Below are 18,292 nucleotides of genomic sequence, written 5' to 3'. Positions count from 1 at the left end.
GTTAGCCAAGGTGAGGATAAACAAGTTATAAATCAAATAAGAGTGCCTTTATTTCAAGGCTGTAAGGACTTTTAGGCATAGTTTTTTTTTGTTTGTTTTTCTTACCAATGATCATGATAAACCTGAAAATACAAAATACTGAATTTTTAAAAAATATATTAATGTATTTTACACAACCATTCCACAATTTTTAATAGGCACATGTGTGCACACATATTCATCTATTTACACAGAACATATAGACATATACATGCATTGCAACGGTAATACAAATAGAATGCAAATGAAATATTCATCAGTAAACATGGAATACTGACTGATATGTGCAGGGATACTGGGTTAAAAATCAAGAAATCAGATTTCCAGGTCCAGTTCAATACAAACCCCCATATGAGTTTCATCATCTGTAGAAAGAATTAAGTCCTACCTTCTGAGGTTCCTACTCTTTAAGGGTATTTAATCCAATAAATGGGCACTAGGCATATGTGGCTCTAATGCTTTTTTCTATGCAGGATACACTGTTGTTATTTTATAGGGTCAGTAAGGTGCAGTGTGTGCAAACACTAGAATTATCAGTGGAATTTTACCAGTGGGATTAAAGTTAAATCAGCTCCTACCAATTGGGAGAAGATATTTGCAAATGACATATCCAATAAGATATTAGTATTCAAAATATAAAAAGAACTTATAAAACTCAACACCTATAAAACAAATAATCCAATTAAAAATGGGCAGAAGACATGAACAGACGTTTCTCCAATGAAGACATTCAGATGGCCAACAGACATATGAAAAGGTACTCAACATCACTCATCATCAGGGAAATGCAAATCAAAACTACAACGAGATACAACCTCACACCTGTCACAAATGTTTTTGTGTTTCTTGTGTTGTTAAAGTCAACAACACAAGAAACAACAGGTGTTAGTGAGGATGCAGAGAAAGAAGAACCCTCTTGCACTCTTGGTGGGAATGCAAGCTGGTACAGCCACTGTGGAAAACAGTATGGAGATTCCTCAGAAAGTTAAAAATAGAGCTACCCTGTGATCTAGTAATCACACTATTGCATGATTATACAAATAATACAGAGACACTAATTCAAAGGGAAACATGCAGTCTTATGTTTATTGCAGCATTATATACAATAACCAAATTATGGAAATAACCCGTGTCAGGTGTCCATCCATAGATAAATGAATAACGAAGATGTGATACACACACACACACACACACACATATACACACAATGAAATATTACTCAGCCATAAAAAAGAATGAAATCCTGCCATTTGCCACAACATGGAAGGAGCTAGAGAGTATAATGCTAAATGAAATTAATCAGTCAGAGAAAGACAAATACCATATGACCTCATTCCTATGTGGGATTTTAGAAACAAAACAAATGAACAAAGGGAAAAAGAGAGAGAGAGAGCCAAACCAAGAAACAGAATTTTAACTATAGAGAACAAACTAATGGTCCAAGGGGGGCTGTGGGTGGGGGGATGGGAGAAACAGGTGATGGGGACGAAGGCGTGCACCTGTCATGATGAACACAGGCTAATGTATGGAAGTGTTGAATCACTATGTTGTTTAATAAACCTCTTGTATCCTTTTGTGAAAAAAATAATAATACACTATATGTTAACTACACTGAAATTAAAATTAAAAGCTTAATAAAAAAAGAAAAAAATTACATCACCATACTAATTAAAGAAACTGTTCCTCTTACCCTTGTTTTCTCTGGAAATTGAAAGCTAAGCCACCCTTTAGAGATAAGATGGAATCCCTCATCTTCCATACGGAGGTCCCTAATCACTCTGGTAGACAGCAGTGTCTCCCCCACCCCATGAATAGAAGACCTAGAATCCTCCTGTGCTGAGGAGAACTTTGGTCTTTGAACATTACATGATGCTGTAAAAGACTGAATTAATTCAAGCACCAGTGCACATGCAGTTTACGTGGTAGTCCCATGACCAACATTTGCATTGATTCTGACGTGAACCGCTGGAACTCCAAGTTTTCATGTAGGCATCTGCCAGCGGGGTGGTGTGGCCTGGCCCTACTCCACGCTCTGGTCTATTCCACTGGTCTATGCCAGGGAGCAGGTAAAAGATGCCTAGTAAGCACACGTTCATTGCAATCAGCTCATTAGCTCTGCTATTGTATGAAGCAACACTTTCTGTAAGTACATAGTTTGAGGACAAATCACAAGCCCCAAATCCTAACAGTTCTGGAATTTTAACGGTGGGCTAAAACATCCACATTTGACTAAGAGTTCTCCTCTGCTTGAGACCCCACATGTGCTTAGGATATTTAGGCAAATCCCACTGCCATCCCTATTTTGGAGTCCCATATCACTTACCTCTTAGCATCTTCAGGCCACTTCTTCTAGTTTCTAAGTGGGATCTGGGGCAAATTACTGAACTCTGTAAGCTTGGTTTCCTCCTCTATAAACTGATATACTTTGCAGCTTTGTGTGTGCAGATAATATAAGAGAATAAACCATATATCATAGTGAATGCCGCCTAGTAAATGAATGTATTTATCATATTTCGGCAAGTGACCTTTTTCATCTAATGCTGATTCCCTGATGAAGTAGACAGTTGCCTCCCCAAATCTGCTCTTTTTACAGGTTTTTCCAAAGAATATCGATAATAGAAAGCCCAAATTAGCCTTTGCTCATTTGGCTTTTTGTGTTATTAACACTACTTCTCCACCCTACTGGAAATTACTGCAAAGCTCTACTATTACAACACTATCTTTAAAAATTAAATAATTATACTGTATAAGATTCTGTGAGATCTTGCTGTCACGAGCTCTTTTTTACTGCTCTTACTTCCTGCTCCAGTCTCCTGGTCCTTAATCTTATACTTACTTGCAAAATTAATTGCCAAGTTTATGGTCTCTTTTATTTTTAATACTGCTGAAGTATTGACAGGTCTCTTCAAATTAGAATTAGGTTTCTGAGGGTGGGTGATTTTTTATTTTTTTATTTTTTTATCATTCTGTATCTCTCCTGGGATTTGAAGAGTGCTTAGATGACAGTGGGTGTTTGATTAATATTTATTGAGTGCATTTTGTATACAATATTTTAACTAATGCCATAAAGAGAAGAAAACATGGATTGTTGGCATCTGACAGATGTCTTCCCATCCCAGATCTCCTGACATCAACTGTCTGGAAGATGAAATAGTTAATAACTCCGAGCCCCACCTTGACCACTTGTAGAGTGGGCAAAATCACCTGATGCTATGGAACTGTGAGGATTACGTCAGAAAACATTTTCAGTGTCATATCTGTTACCCAGAAAAAGCAGGAGGAAAAAAGGCATAATTAGAAAAGAAGGATTACTACATCTTCAGAAATAATACAAGATAAGAGTATTTTTTTAAAAGAACATTTGGTAATGACGTATCCCTTGGCTGTCATCCTCTGCAATTGACCTATTAACTGATTTAATACACACTGCTCACTGCGTGCCGAGTGCTGTTTTGAAGCACTTTAAAATGTTAACTTATTTTATTCTTAGGACATCCTGATGAGATAGATACTACACCCATGTCCATCTCACAGATGAGAAAGCTGGGGTCCAGAATGTTGGCTAAACTGCCCATGGTCCTATAAACTAAAAAAAAGATGGAATTCAAGTCAAAAATGTCAATTCTTTATTCCGTGCTCCTAACTTTATGCTCTGCTGTCTCTTTTCTGTTTTTTCCCCCCCCTTTAAAAAGTTTTCCTGTGGAAGACTAAGAAAGAACAAGCTAAGGAACAGAAATATAGTACTTAAGGAACCCATGAAGAAAATCTGAGATAATTTAATCGATACCAAGAATGAGAAGATTAAAATTCCAAGGAGTACTTTATAAAAACGGAATTATGACAGAAGATAATTCTATTTAAATGAGTATAGTGAAGAACAAGTCCATTTAGTCTATATTTTTTAAAGGATGTAGGGGATTTAGGGGATCTAAAAAACACGTAGATGGGGCCAGGCAGGAGAAGGCTAAATTTCAGGATTTTAAAGGGAAAGTAAGCAGAAATTCCTTAAGGAAATGAGCCATATTATTGATGAAAACTTGTCTTTTAAGTGAGATAAGGGATTTTAATCAGAAACAGTGGGAGACTCCTTTATCAGAGTGGACCAGTTGGCTGTGGATGTTTAACTGGACATTCAGCCCTGCAGTCTGCATCCATCCACCTGCTGTCCACGCACTTCGCTTCTGGTCTGCTCAGCGGAGCCCATGACTGCAGCCTCTGACCCCAAGGGGTAGGCTGGGCTTCGAAAGGAAAAGTAGTTTTAAAAGAATAAGAGCATTGCTATTTATTTCAAAATACTCTTTATATTTGTTTGCTTTTCAATTTGTAGAACAGAGAGAACACGATCTTGAATTTATTGTGGAAAGTAGATGATAGACCTGTGTACAGAGTAGCACAGAGAAGGGGCTCAATAAATTTCCCTCCCTTTTATCACTGGCTTGGGATCCTCTCCACCCACTACAAGATAGAGGAACAGGAGGGGAGAGGAGGAGAGGGGAGGAGAGGGGAGGAGAGGGGAGGGGAGGGGGAGGGAGAGAAAACTTACAGAAAGGCTGATAGGCTGATAAGATTTTCAAAGGCAAACTACTTTGTTACATAATTTTATAACCAGTTTTTCTTTATTGAGTCTGAAAGAAAGCCACCAAGCATGTATTTTCAGTTGAAATAGATAAAATAAATACATATAGGCTTTTGGTTAAATTTCAAAATGAAAGGGAATTGCTCTGTACTTTGATTCCCCAATATTGGCTATTTCTCCCCCTCCCAATATATTGACATTGAGGCCACTTAAATCCATGGCTCACAAGGGTTACAAAAATAGTTTTTAAGTGCTCAAATACAAAGAATTCTTTCTGAAACTGTTAGAAGGGATGAGATCATATAACTTAACCCGAGCATTCAAAATTAAACCTAACATCTCAGTAACAGACTTTAAAAAAGAATTGTAATAGTAAATGTTTGTTTCCCCTTTTACAGAAGAGGCAAAATTCAGTGTTCCCTACCTAGCAGCAGCCCACAGTGGATCATGGTGTCATTCTTCAGTGTACCTTTTCTAGAACAAATATCAGGCGAGCATTTCAAACAGAACAGAGAAATATATAGAAGTTGCTCCCATTTATTGTTACCTGGTAGGTCTTCCAAGATGGCCCAAGCCAACCTTTCTCCATCTCTTTTATTCATCATCACCCCCTGAAGGAGTCTTTCTAGATTTTTTCCCCTAATCACCCTCCCTCCAGCCACGAATTTTAATAACACAGGTTCACAGAATAACAGTTTATGCACTCTGTGTGTGTGTGTGTGTGTGTATACATATCTATGTCTCTTTAAATATTTTTTCATGGCTTTATTGAAATATCATTGACATACCACTATGTGAGTTCAAGCTATACAACCTGTTGATTTGATACACTTATATATTATGAAATGAGCACCACCATAGCTAGTTAACACCTCTGTCTTGTCACATAATTACCATTTCTGTGGGGAGAACATATAAGATCTACTCTCTGAACAACTTCCCAGTATACAAAATAGTATTATTAACTATAATTACCATGTTGTACACTAGATCCCCAGAACTTATTCATCTTATACCTGGAAGTTTGTAGCCTTTGGCCAATATTTCCCCACCCCCAACCCCCAGCCCCTGATAATGACCGTTCTACTCTCTGTTGCTATGGGTTCAGCTTTTTTAAGATTGCACATGTAAGTGAGATCCTGCAGTACTTGTCCTTCTCTGACTTACCTCACTTAGCATAATACCCTCAAGGTGCATCCATGCTGTCGCAAATGGTAGGATTTTCCACTTCCTCATGGCTGAATTATAATCCTCTATGCGTGTGTGCACACGCATGTGTACCATGCCTTTATCCTCTTACCCCTGACGGACACTTAGGTTGTTTCTGGATCTCGGCTGTTATGAATAATGCAGGACTGGGAATGTCGATAGCTCTTCGATATCCTGTTTTCTCTTCCTTTGGATCTATGTCCAGAAGGAGGATAGATGGATCATATGGTAGTTTCACTTTTAATGTTTTGAGGAGCCTTTATATTTTTCATAGCGGCCAAACCAATTCACATTCCCATCAGCAGTGCACAAGATTGGGGACCCCGTACCACTGTGCTTCATATACAGAAAAGGATTTTTCTCCTGCTCTCTAATATTCCATTGCCCCAATGTGAGGATCTTATCACCCCACCTTCTTCCTCCCCCCTTCCCTCTGAGGGACGTGGAAGACACTTCTAAGGTTTGCAAAGCTAATAAAGTAGAAAAATAACCCATTCCCGTTCTGCCCTGCTCCCTAGTCTAACCATCCCACAGAGACTGAACCAGGAGCTCCTTCCCACTGATGGTCACATTTCAAAGTGTTGGCTCCAAGGTTCTTCAGGAAGACATTCCTAAGCTGTAAAACCATCTAGAGGCTTCTAAGATTTACATCTCAAAGGGGCAGAGAAAGGACTCACAATTACAAGTTTATTCAAGATGTGGGGAACATTAAAGGCCCCTTAGTCATATTCATACCCTTAAAATGACCAGAAATCTCCCCTGAGAAAATAATGTACCCCTCTTTAGTTCCTGCTTACAGGCCATCATCATTACCCTACCCTATACCTTAGTACTGTCATCACCATTACCCTAGTTGATATAATAAGATATAATTTGCTTTTCAAATTTTTTCTAAAGAATGCATTTTTAGCAATGCAATCTCCTGTCTTGCTTTCTAGAAGAACCTGCATTTCCTCAGCTTAAAAAAAGAAATCATGAAAATAATGCAGCATAACAGAATGTCTCCGGCTAAAATGATTAGCAGCGTGGAAACCGAATCAAGGCACCCAACAAAAACACAGGAAGGGATTTAAAATGTTTAAATTTTACTTGAAAACCCCTATGCTGTAATAGAACTCCAGTGAAATTTTACTAAATATATTCACTTTCAATTGTGAGGACATTTTCCCTTTTAATCAGTGGCTATGGGAAGTTAACAAAAAGAGCTCAAATATTTTTAATGGCTTTAGAAATAGGACATGAACTTATACATAGACTATTCATACATTTATTTTTAATTTTGTAATTCTGCTCAAAATAAATACCTTTCCCCTTGTATGGAGATGGAAAATACATGGATACTGTTAATGCTCGTACTATGCACTTTTTTTTTTTTTTAAGATTTTATTTATTTATTTGAGACAGAGAGAATGAGAGAGAGAGAGAGCACATGAGAGAGGAGAGGGTCAGAGGGAGAAGCAGGCTCCCTGCCGAGCAGGGAGCCCGATGCGGGACTCGATCCAGGGTCTCCAGGATCATGACCTGAGCCGAAGGCAGTCGCTTAACCAACTGAGCCACCCAGGCGCCCTCGTACTATGCACTTTAACTCGACTTCCTTTAAGAAAAGCTATGAATGCAAATACATTCTGCAGTACACGCACCCCCTGGAAATTGCACAGTTAATTGCAATGCCGAGGTAATCAAACTGTACATCAGTTTTTTTTTTTTTTTTTTCGCATTTCTCTATGTTTGGTTTTCTTTTTTTTTTCTAAAGATTTTATTTATTTATTTGAGAGAGAGAGAATGAGAAAGAGAGCACATGAGATGGGGGAGGGTCTGAGGGAGAAGCAGACTCCCTGCCGAGCAGGGAGCCCGATGCGGGACTCGATCCAGGGACTCCAGGATCATGACCTGAGCCGAAGGCAGTCACTTAACCAACTGAGCCACCCTGGCGCCCTCTATGTTTGGTTTTCTTTTAGAATTTTTAAATCTGCCTAGCTAGGGTCTGGGGGAGGGGAAGAAAAGAGAAAAACTCTCTTCTAGTGGACCTGATTCTCTCTTTACAGCCAAAGCTGCTGGCTTCAGGGGAGGTCTTCCCAGCCTGGCACTGTAACAAAATCCTCTATGAATCATCTTGCCACTTATGTGGAAGACATCAAGTGGACACTTAAGTTTCTCTCTCTCTCTCCTTGATTTGTTTACTTTGAATACTAATGAAGAGTGTGGACATTTGCTTCCCACAATCACAGTTAAAACCTAAAGCAAATGCCAGTCTGGCTTGGCCCCTCCCTCCTGCCACAGTGCTTTTTGCCTGAAGTATCAGATTTGAAACATTGACTCCAACAGTCAAAACTGATACTTTAAAAAAAAACAAAATATTAAAAATAATAATGATAAGAAGACAGACACTTTAGTCCAGTTTGTTCTTGGAATCACCATCCAGATTATTTTTCCCTTAGATTCCATTAAGGACAGAGTTCTAAAAATCTATCCATATCATAGTTTTTATTTGATGTGTAAATCTTTTTTGAGGTTTTAAACATGAAGTTTCAAGATAATCTTTTTGTTATATTTTGTTTTAAACATTTTTTTAATCTGTTGAATGAAATTAAGCCCTGGATTTTTATGGAGGAAGTTGAAGACAGGCAGGGGGACAATCTCAGTAAATATAATTCTCAAATGTTTAGACAGGAGATATGTCCTTTGGCAAGAAACAGCATCATTGCAAATAGCTTAAAGCAATGCACTTTTTTTTTTTTCATTCAAGGACTGGAAATATGGATTTCTCTTCTTCATTAAATAAACATCTTATTGCTCACATGAGTTTATTTTCTTTTTTCTATCTTAAAGTTAATAGAATCACAACTGGGTGATCGTCACAATCGCATGGGTACGTACGTGTGTGCTGTGTATTTTTCAAAGCCCTGAGGTAGTAGGCCAGTAGGGCAAATACTGGTTCCTAACTCTTGCCAGGCAATTTTAGACAAGGGGATTGCACAGTTAAGAAGGGATTTGAGATCTTCAGAATAGTGAAGCCAATGAAATATAAATAAATTGTAGTGACAGAGACTGTATGAGCAGTAGGAGTTCTTACCGATTCAAATACAGGGCATTTGAACCCCTATATGAGACATAACTCAGTTATGGATCGTGGCAAGGTTTGGTGGTGAGTGAAGAGGGTGTGGCTGAGGTGTGGAAGGAAAGCCAGTTCTGCCTTAATTCAAAGTTCACTTGCTGGAAATTAGCATTTCTCTGACTGAATTTCTCTAATCTTCTATAAATCTACAAAGAGATAATTATGTTTCAATATTAGCCATTAAGGTATAATCTCAAGCAAAAAAGTAAAACCGTGTTTAAAGTAAAAATACATAACATCTGCTTTGCATTTCATTTAACTGATTCCATCGAATAAAAAATATCATGAGAATGGTCTCTGACGGCAATAAAAGTGAAGTAAGAATGTTTAATGCTTTGCATTCAATAAACTGTTTTCCACTGTTGATCTCAAAAAGTAATCACTGCATCTGCCTTTAACAGTTATATCTTCACATAATGAATTAGTAAACTCTATTTATTAGCAATGGATAAATGTCAGTTAAAAAAACTCCAATAGCACACCTAGTGGCCAGATGTGGGTTTCATTCTCCCATAAAAGGAACCAGGGACGCTTGGAGAAATGGCGGTTTCTAGGATTGGGGGAAGGCATATACAAGATGAGTCTTCCAGAAAGTAAGGAAGTGTCCAAAACCAACCAAACCAAACCAAACCAAACACCCCTGTTAACGGGGTATGTTGACCAACACAGAGCCAACTGGAAGAGCTTCTGTTGATCTAAGGTGGCACAATTACAGCAAAAAATAAAGAATTACTATACTTTAATCTGAAGTATAACATGTTCTTGAGTTCATATTGAGTTCAATAAATACATGAGGAGAAATAGAAATCTCCAGTGTCAAAGCATACAAAATAATGGATATAGACACTTCTCCCTCAAGGAGGTGGAGCATGACTCCCCATCCCCCAGGCTTGGACTTGCTTTCAAAGAGTGAAATACAGAAAGGGGACCACACAGGGAACGTACACAGGAGGACCCTGACAAACTATACCTCAGTCGTGTGCACGAGGCCAACATCAACAGCGATCCATCAGAGTGTCAGTGAGATCACATAATGTAATGAGAATGGCACATTACCTCCGAGATTTTCCTCCCCCAAACCCCTACCCCAGACCAATTACAAGATAAACAGACAAATCCCAATTGAAGGTCATTCTGCAAAATTCCCGACTGTCCTCAAAACTGTCCTCAAAACTGTCAAGGTCATCAAAAACATGGACAGTCTAAGAAACTGTGACAACCAAGAGGAGCCTAAGGAGACATGAGGACTAAATGTAATTTGGCATCCTGGATGGGATCCTGGGACAGAAGGAGGACTTGGAGAAAAAGTAAGGAATGTATGCTATTTAGTTAATAGTAGTGTAATGATGCTGGTTTATTAATTCCTACTGTAAGATCCTAATAACAGAAGAAAATGAGCAGGGAGTATATGAGACCTCCGTTCTAAATTCCTCTATGAATTGGAAACTGTTCCAAGCTTTGCACGGTTGCAGTATCGTAGCCAATGAGGTTTATCTGAGGCGCGATTATTGCTAATTGAAAACTGTTCCAAAAACTAAGTTTATTTCAAAAAAAAACTTACAGAACTACTGCATCATCAGCTCATTTCTATTAAGTCCTCAACTATTATCATTTAATTTCATCTTATTTAATTTTCCTATGTGCAAGAGTGATTCTTGAACATAGCAAAGATTTCTAAAAATATTATGGAGCTATGATACTTTAATAAAAGCTTTCACTTTAATTAAATTAGAAGGAAATCCTCTATCCTCTTTTTTTTCCCTCCAGGGAGGGAATGTTGTGTCATCTTATTAGCAGGATTTCCTTTAGGGCCCTTTCCCTCTTTGATGGATTTGTTGTAGGCAAGGAACCCTGGAAGATAGGGCTCTAGCCAAGGGATATTTCATTTATATATAGATACATGCAAATGCTTATTTTTTTTCTTTTCCTTTAAATCAGAAGCTATTAATGAGGCATTAGGAAGGAAACGCTCACTTTATTTATTTATTTAAAAGGCTTGGGTGTCTTTTCTGAATAGACTCGATAAATACTATTAAGGGAAAACCAATACACTATGATGAAAACCCAAAAAAATTCTCAGGGAAATGACATGACCACGTTGAATTGAAACATCGATAATACAATCAATCATCAAGCACACATATGATAGAAACATAGCATTAGCATCTGTCACTTTCTTGACCCACCTGCTAGACAAGTGTCCCCCTACCCCTCTCCTTTGAGGTCACCCCCATAAGCTACATACAGGACTAGACATGACAGAGGATTGACAGTGGTTACCCCAACATCACCACTGTTACAACATATACATTCACAGTGTTTTCTAGTTGAGAAAGAAAAAAGCAAACCAAAATAAGAGACATATCAAAAGATTCAAGTCAGAAATAACTACTTTAGTATAAAGCTCAGTTAGATTATAGGTACTGAAGGATATCAGGAAAAAAAAAAAGAAAAGTCACCCTGGGCTCAAGTAACCCAAAAACTCTTTGTGGAGGAAATGGGAATTAATCTCTCTTGGAGAGCAAAAAGACCCGGCTTACCAGCTAGCATGCCCAAGGTGAGAGTGATCACAGAAAGTCTAGAAAAAAGTGGGCTTGTCAGCCTGATTGAAGTGACTCATGCTGTTAGGAAATGAGAAGAAACACCAAAGACATAAAAAGAAACACGTAGAGTCTTGAAAGCAAGGTGAGGGAAGCTTGTTTTCACCCTGACATTTTTAGGTTAGGGGGTTAGAGGACAAAGCAGTTATGAGACATCCGTCAGTGTCTGGAATGGAACAAGAGTGAGTAGGGAAGACTTTGGAGTGATTCTTCCTTAAGTAATGGATCCTGGCTAGAAGGGCCACAGCGGGAATGAAAGGCGGGGCCTTTCAGGGTGATTTGGAGACAAAGGTGGGCTGAAGGGAATGAAGTCATATAAGAATCAACAACATGTCCCAGGTTTTCAGTCTGAGGAGCTTGAAGAACCATCACAAAACTAAGAAAGAAAGAGAGATTTGTGAGCATCCAAGGCCTGCTACGGATAGATTGGAGTGGGTCACATTTTCGGACATGTTTATTGGTAGGTGTGACAAGCTTGTTCAGAAACAATGGCCACAGAGAGGTTAAAACACGGTAATAGGATCTAAGATGAGCTGCCATAAAACCTTAACTGTACCTAACATGTAATTATACAACATTAGGGTCAAATAATGAAGAAAAGGAATATTCAGAGTCTCCAAGAATGAGTACGTGAGACAGTTCAGATGGTCTTTTGATGATAGAGAATATGCAATTACCTACTCAGTGATTTGAGGAAAACACAGTGTCATGTCTCCAAAACAATGGGGCTCATGGTCTAGGGTGAGGGTAATCATGCTATTCATCGTCCAAACAGGGACACTTCTGAAAGGAAAAGGGGGCACTATTTTTAGCTATTTTTCATTATAGTAGGCATGAATTTGTACTCTTGCTGAGCTTCTAAAAACCACCTCAGCCAGTCTCCGTGACTGGCAAATACCCGGGACCATTAGAATAAAAGTTTTTATCCTAAAACACCGTAGCCAACATCTTAGTGGGACTAGCCTCCAACTGGCAGCTTCCCTAGAGGCCTGAGGGTCACTGGCTGAACCACACAGAATAGTGGCCATGGAGCAGGGCAGATGGAAAGACAGGAAAGAATGACCCTGGGAGCCAGGGGATGGAGCCAGAAATGAAGGGCAGAGCCGTAAAGACAAGTTGTCTCCATTTTCACCGTCGGGGTCCCCCTCCCTGTCTCCCTGCACTGTCCCCGCTGCATTATCTCTGTCACTAATGTCCTGTGGCTAATGTCCTGTGTCAGCTGGACTGGCCAAAGGAGGCCCAGAGAGCTGATAAAGCATTATTTCTGGGTGTGTCTATGAGGCCTTTTCTGGAGGGCATCAGCAACTGAGTCAGTACAGTGAGTAAAGAAGACCGTCCCCGGCGCAGGTGGGCGTCATCCAATCCACTGAGGGCCAGAATGGAAGAGAAAGGGGAAGGAAGGGGCATTGACTCTTTCTGTTTGAGCTGAGAGCCCCCATCCTCTTCCCCCGACGTCAGAGCTCCTGGATCTCAAGCCTTCCCACTTGGACTGGAGCTGCTCCCCAGGCCCCCGGCTTCTAGCTTGCAGATCAGATGGCGGGACTTCTCGGAGTCCATAATCCTGTGAGAGAGACCCTCATCCTAAACCCCTCTCTGTGCACATCTAGACAGGTGCTGTAGGCTCCGAGTCCCTGCAGAACCCTGGCTGAACAACTTTATTGCCCATTTGGCCTCTCTCTGCCACTTTCTTGCATTTTTAACTATTTCATGTTTGTTTGTGTGTTTGTTTTAAATCAAAATAGCATTCAGTGTTATCTGAAGGAAAGATAGGTGAAACTCGGCTGCAAATCTGAACGCAGGCAAAATGCCCTCTGGATCCTGCCCGACATCCTCGCTCCTGACTCTGCAGGGACATGTCGGGCAGGCAGCCCGGAGGCCCCTCTGCCACTGTTTACTCCACGGCGTTTCAGCAGCGAAAGTTCATCGCTGGTAGAAAATGCCTGCCCTCCGGTCTTGATATCTGCTCTGAAGCTAGACAGGCACATTTCCATAATGTAATGCATCCTAACTATGTAGCACTTCTCTATATCAAAAGAAATGGAAATACGTTGTTGAATTTATGCTGCAACGTAAAGTACACTTAACAATCATGGCAAAAGAATTTATTTTCAGTGGGCTCTTTTTGTCAACCATCTCCCCTGTCATTTTTCCACATCTGACAATGAATGTACTGATATCGTTTAATCTGATGGGAGAAAAAAAAAAATAGAAGAAGAAGAAGACCTGTAGCCATTACAGAAAATTTAGGAAGTCAGAAGATTTTCAAGAAAGAAATAAAAATTAGCTATCATCCCATCTCCTTGAAATACCTGCTGTTGACAGCCATTCATGACCTCTACTTCAGCATATTTTCTGCCAACTCTGTAAACTCATTTTATTTTATTTTATTTTATTTTTTTTTTTAAAGATTTATTTTATTTATTTATTTGAGAGAGAATGAGATAGAGAGAGCATGAGAGGGAGGAGGGTCAGAGGGAGAAGCAGACTCCCCGCTGAGCAGGGAGCCCGATGTGGGACTCGATCCCGGGACTCCAGGATCATGACCTGAGCCGAAGGCAGTCGCTTAACCAACTGAGCCACCCAGGCGCCCTGTAAACTCATTTTAAATTCTCAAATAAACTCATTAAAAAATTCTATATGCAGATGTGTCATCATTTGCTCTGTTACATATCTAATAATTTTTATGTTATGTTATGTTATATATCTGCCTATTTGTTGTTGCTATCCCACTGTGTTAGGTGGTCTGATACTTTTTTAGGGGACAATGGATGATGCTCTCTTCTGTTCGAAAATGCTGCGACCATTTATATCCCCACCCAACAGCGTCCAACAGTGAGGGGACCCTAACACTCTCCTTAGCATATGAAATTTTAAATCTCTGCAAACTTGATTATAACTTGCATTGTTATTCATAACATTGAGATAGTTTCAATAAGTTTGATAAGCAGAGATGTTTTCTCATCCGATCTGCATGCTGATGCCCTTGACCAGCTACATCATTTCTCATTTGTAAGAGTTTGTGTACCACACACTTGGACACCTACTTGACATTAAGGTTGCTCACGTGCTGCTGTAGATTTCTATACAGCTGATTTAATGATTGCGCCTTCACCCAGCATATGGTTCCTGAGCACCCACAAAGCAGGAAGAACTGCATGCAGTTACAGGGGTCCTGTGATGAATGGGACGGACGTAATTCATTTCAGAGCTCTCTCCTTTACCATTGGTTCAACTGCTTTTAAGCATTTAATTCTGCATCCTTGTGAATTTTGACGTAGAGCCATTTCTCTTTTATTTTGCATTTGATGAGTTTTAAACAGTGGGGTTTTAATGCATGGAATTGCTTACATGTCTTTGGAAGAGCTGAGAGAGCAAAGGGGGAAGAGAATTCATCAGCGATCAGTAACTACAGAAAGCCGCACTCACCTCTGGGGTGAGAAGGAGGGAGAGGAGGAGGGGGTGTTGCCAGGGCCCAGAAGCTGGTGGTCGGTGGAGAGGCTCACGGGGACGGGGCAGGGGCTGCATGTGCGGAGGAGGGCAGCGTCCGTGCTGGAACCTTCTTTTACTTCTCTTTTAATGACTGTATTTAAACGACTTGGGATCTCTTTTGTTTTGCCATGTGAGGTGAGCGTTAACCCTCATCTCTAACAAATTGACTTGGGTTTATTTTAAAAGTACATGTTGCTGGAGTGGTGGGGGGTGGGAGGGATGGGGGCTGGGTGATAGACACTAGGGATGGTATGTGCTATGGTGAGCGCTGTGAATTGTGCAAGACTGTTGAATCACAGATCTGTACCTCTGAAACAAATAATACATTATATGTTTAAAAAAAGAAGAAGAAGAAGGTAGCAGGAAAGGAAAAATGAAGGGGGGGAATTGGAGGGGGAGACGAAGCATGAGAGACGATGGACTCTGAGAAACAAACTGAGGGTTCTAGAGGGGAGGGGCATTGGGGGATGAGTTAGCCTGGTGATGGGTATTAAAGAGGGCACGTACTGCATGGAGCACTGGGTGTTATGCACAAACAATGAATCATGGAACACTACATCAAAGGCTGATGATGTAACGTATGGTGATTAACATAACATAATAAAATTAAATTAAAAAAAGAAAAAAAGTACATGAAGATCACACTCAGACACAGGAAAACCTGACATAGAGCTGATTCAGTCACTTTGGGACCAGCCAGGTAATTTCTCAGTGCCTCAGCTTTATCTTCTGTAAAACTAGGAGCTTGGTGAAATCATTTAGAAGGTTATTGTTTAGCTAAATATGTAAATGTCTTTTTACTAAGCTTTTAAAAATTTCATCTATTCCATAATTTGGATTTATAATATTTCTCAGGCTGCTCTGCTCACAGAAACTATGACACTATGGAGTACGGCACCTTTTAAAATCTAAATACTACCAAATTATCTCTTTGTGTGAATGAGTATTTTTGCCCTAATTAGTACACTTCTATAATTGTGGCAGTGCTTAAGAGAGGTAAGCAAATGATCATGAGCTACTCCGTATAATACTTTAATAGAACGGTACTTAGGTATGACACTCACAATATTGATTGTGGCAAATGATGATAGAATTCTAGAGTGCTCTCAACAATATTTAAATACATTTGTAACTCCCTTGTTTGTGTTCTTTCTAAACTATAGGCAATTGTAACTCCTACTATGCATCTGATTACAAGCTCTGCAGGTGAAGTAGATGAAAAATCCAGAAGCCCAATTTTACTGAAGGCATATCATGTGTGGTACACATTTTCACTGATCATGTATGCTCTAGGTACTGTATGATTCTAATCGGATTCCAACAGATTAACTGTGTTATGTATTGACTAGTGAGGTTTTTATTTTTTTTTTAAGATTATTTATTTATTTATTTGAGAGAGGAGAGAGAGAGAGAGAGAGAGAGAGTAAGAGAGAGCACAAGTGGGGGCAGTGGCAGAGGCAGAGGGAGAAGCAGGCTCCCCGCTGAGCAGGGAGCCCGACACGGGACTCGATCCTGGGACTCCGGGACCATGACCTGAGCCGAAGGCAGTTGCCTAACCAACTGAGCCACCCGGGCGCCAGAGTAGTGAGGTTTTTTTTAAAAAAAATTCCACTTTACTCTCTATTCATATTTGAAAATAAATTGTTCTAAATCTTCTATGCTATGTAAGGCATGCAAAGTCTTTAGTAGTTATGAATTACTAGGTGCTGATTAAGTATCAGACATTAAATTAACATAGGTGTAATATATCCCTGAGAAATTAGCTTCATCATTTGCATACAAGTTGATCTGAAACATAAGAATAAACATGGTGTGATTTAGAGAAATTTCTGAATTATTCCCTTTCTTCCTCTCTCTCTCTCTCTCTCTCTCTCACACACACACACACACACACACACTCATACACACATTCTTTCTCTTCTAATATACAATAGCTACAATGTAACTATTCCTTCTTTCAACTTCACACTTTCCTTCAATAAGTTTTAGATATCTTTGGTCAAAATAAAATGTTAAGAAAAAGTTTGAGGACTAATAGGCTATGTGGATGGTAATAAAGTCTCTCCCTCAAGAGGTTCATTAATTTTAAAGAGAAACAATGGTCACTTCACAGTGGAGTCACTCCCCAGACCCCACCTTAACCAAGTAGTCAAGGTCAGCTTCAACAGTGAAAAGCCATATTGGTATCACGTGCCTGTGGAAAGAATTGATCACTTCTGTGGTATTCTGGCCAAAAATACACAATTCAACCAAATCATGAGAAAACATTAGACAGACCCAAATTGAGAAACTTTCTATAAAGTAAGCGATCAGTAATCTTCCAAACTGTCAAGGTCATAACAGACAAGGCAAGACAGAGGACCAGACACAAATTAGAGGGGACCAAGGAGAGGTGATGCTTTACTGTCACATTGGGACCAGGATGCAAGCCTGGAACTGAAAAGTGATGCAGGAAAATGGGAGAAATCTCAGAATTTAGATAATAATAATGTGTCAACATGAACATTTTGATAACTGCACTGTGGGTGTGTAAGATTTTAACACATTGACATTCCCAAAGCTGACGCTGTCACGCATGGACATCAGGCTTGAAGGTGATGTTTTTTCTGGTTGGTCTCTCTCCAGGGGGCTGGTCATCTCATGTTTTCCACCTCCCACTCACCAAGGCTCAGCAGTACCCTGTCTCTCCCTGGTCGACCCTGACTGACTCATTTGCTTCGTTCTTACAGAGTGTACAAGACTCGTGGTCATTATGTGAAAGAAAATATGTGTAGAAATATTCTATTAGATGCGACTGTAGGAAATAAAAGAACCTGTCTTTTGAGGTCCCTCAAAAAGATGGTATATACGGGATTTGAATTTCTTTTATCTGATACCAAAACCAGGACTTCAGAATACTTATGTTCTCACTGACAGATGGTGGCATAATTAATACAGAATAAACCTCAGTCATCTAAAGACATATTGGACAAAGTAAAATATGTATTTTTGCATATGGTACTATTATAGCATTGGGCACAATGAAAGATTTCCCTTCAAAAAGAAACTAAATTCCATTAAACAAACATTACCAAAGACATCAAGATTACTGACCTAACAGTAGTAAGGCATACTGAGTTCTTTCTCCAGAAAGTAGGGTGGAGTTACTCTGAACTACCCTGGAGCTGACCTCATTAGGCTGCAGTCCAGACCCTTAACTCTCCACTCATACCTACGCTCTCTGCTCCCAGCTCATCGTTTAAGCTCTACTGAATAGCTATAATA

At 39.6% G+C, this 18,292-nt stretch overlaps 1 protein-coding gene and 1 pseudogene across 2 annotated transcripts in view; one reads left to right on the top strand and one right to left on the bottom strand.

The window, feature by feature from the left end:
- CSMD1 (CUB and Sushi multiple domains 1) overlaps positions 1–18,292 on the bottom strand; it is a 2,059,737-nt gene that overhangs the window by 1,416,769 nt on the left and 624,676 nt on the right. The window lies entirely within an intron of this gene.
- Positions 10,394–10,524, top strand: LOC118544038 (U4 spliceosomal RNA; annotated as a pseudogene).

The sequence above is a fragment of the Halichoerus grypus genome, chromosome 3 (genome assembly GCF_964656455.1).
Source record: "Halichoerus grypus chromosome 3, mHalGry1.hap1.1, whole genome shotgun sequence".
Lineage (NCBI taxonomy): Eukaryota > Metazoa > Chordata > Mammalia > Carnivora > Phocidae > Halichoerus > Halichoerus grypus.
This window is presented reverse-complemented; position numbering and strand designations above follow the sequence as displayed.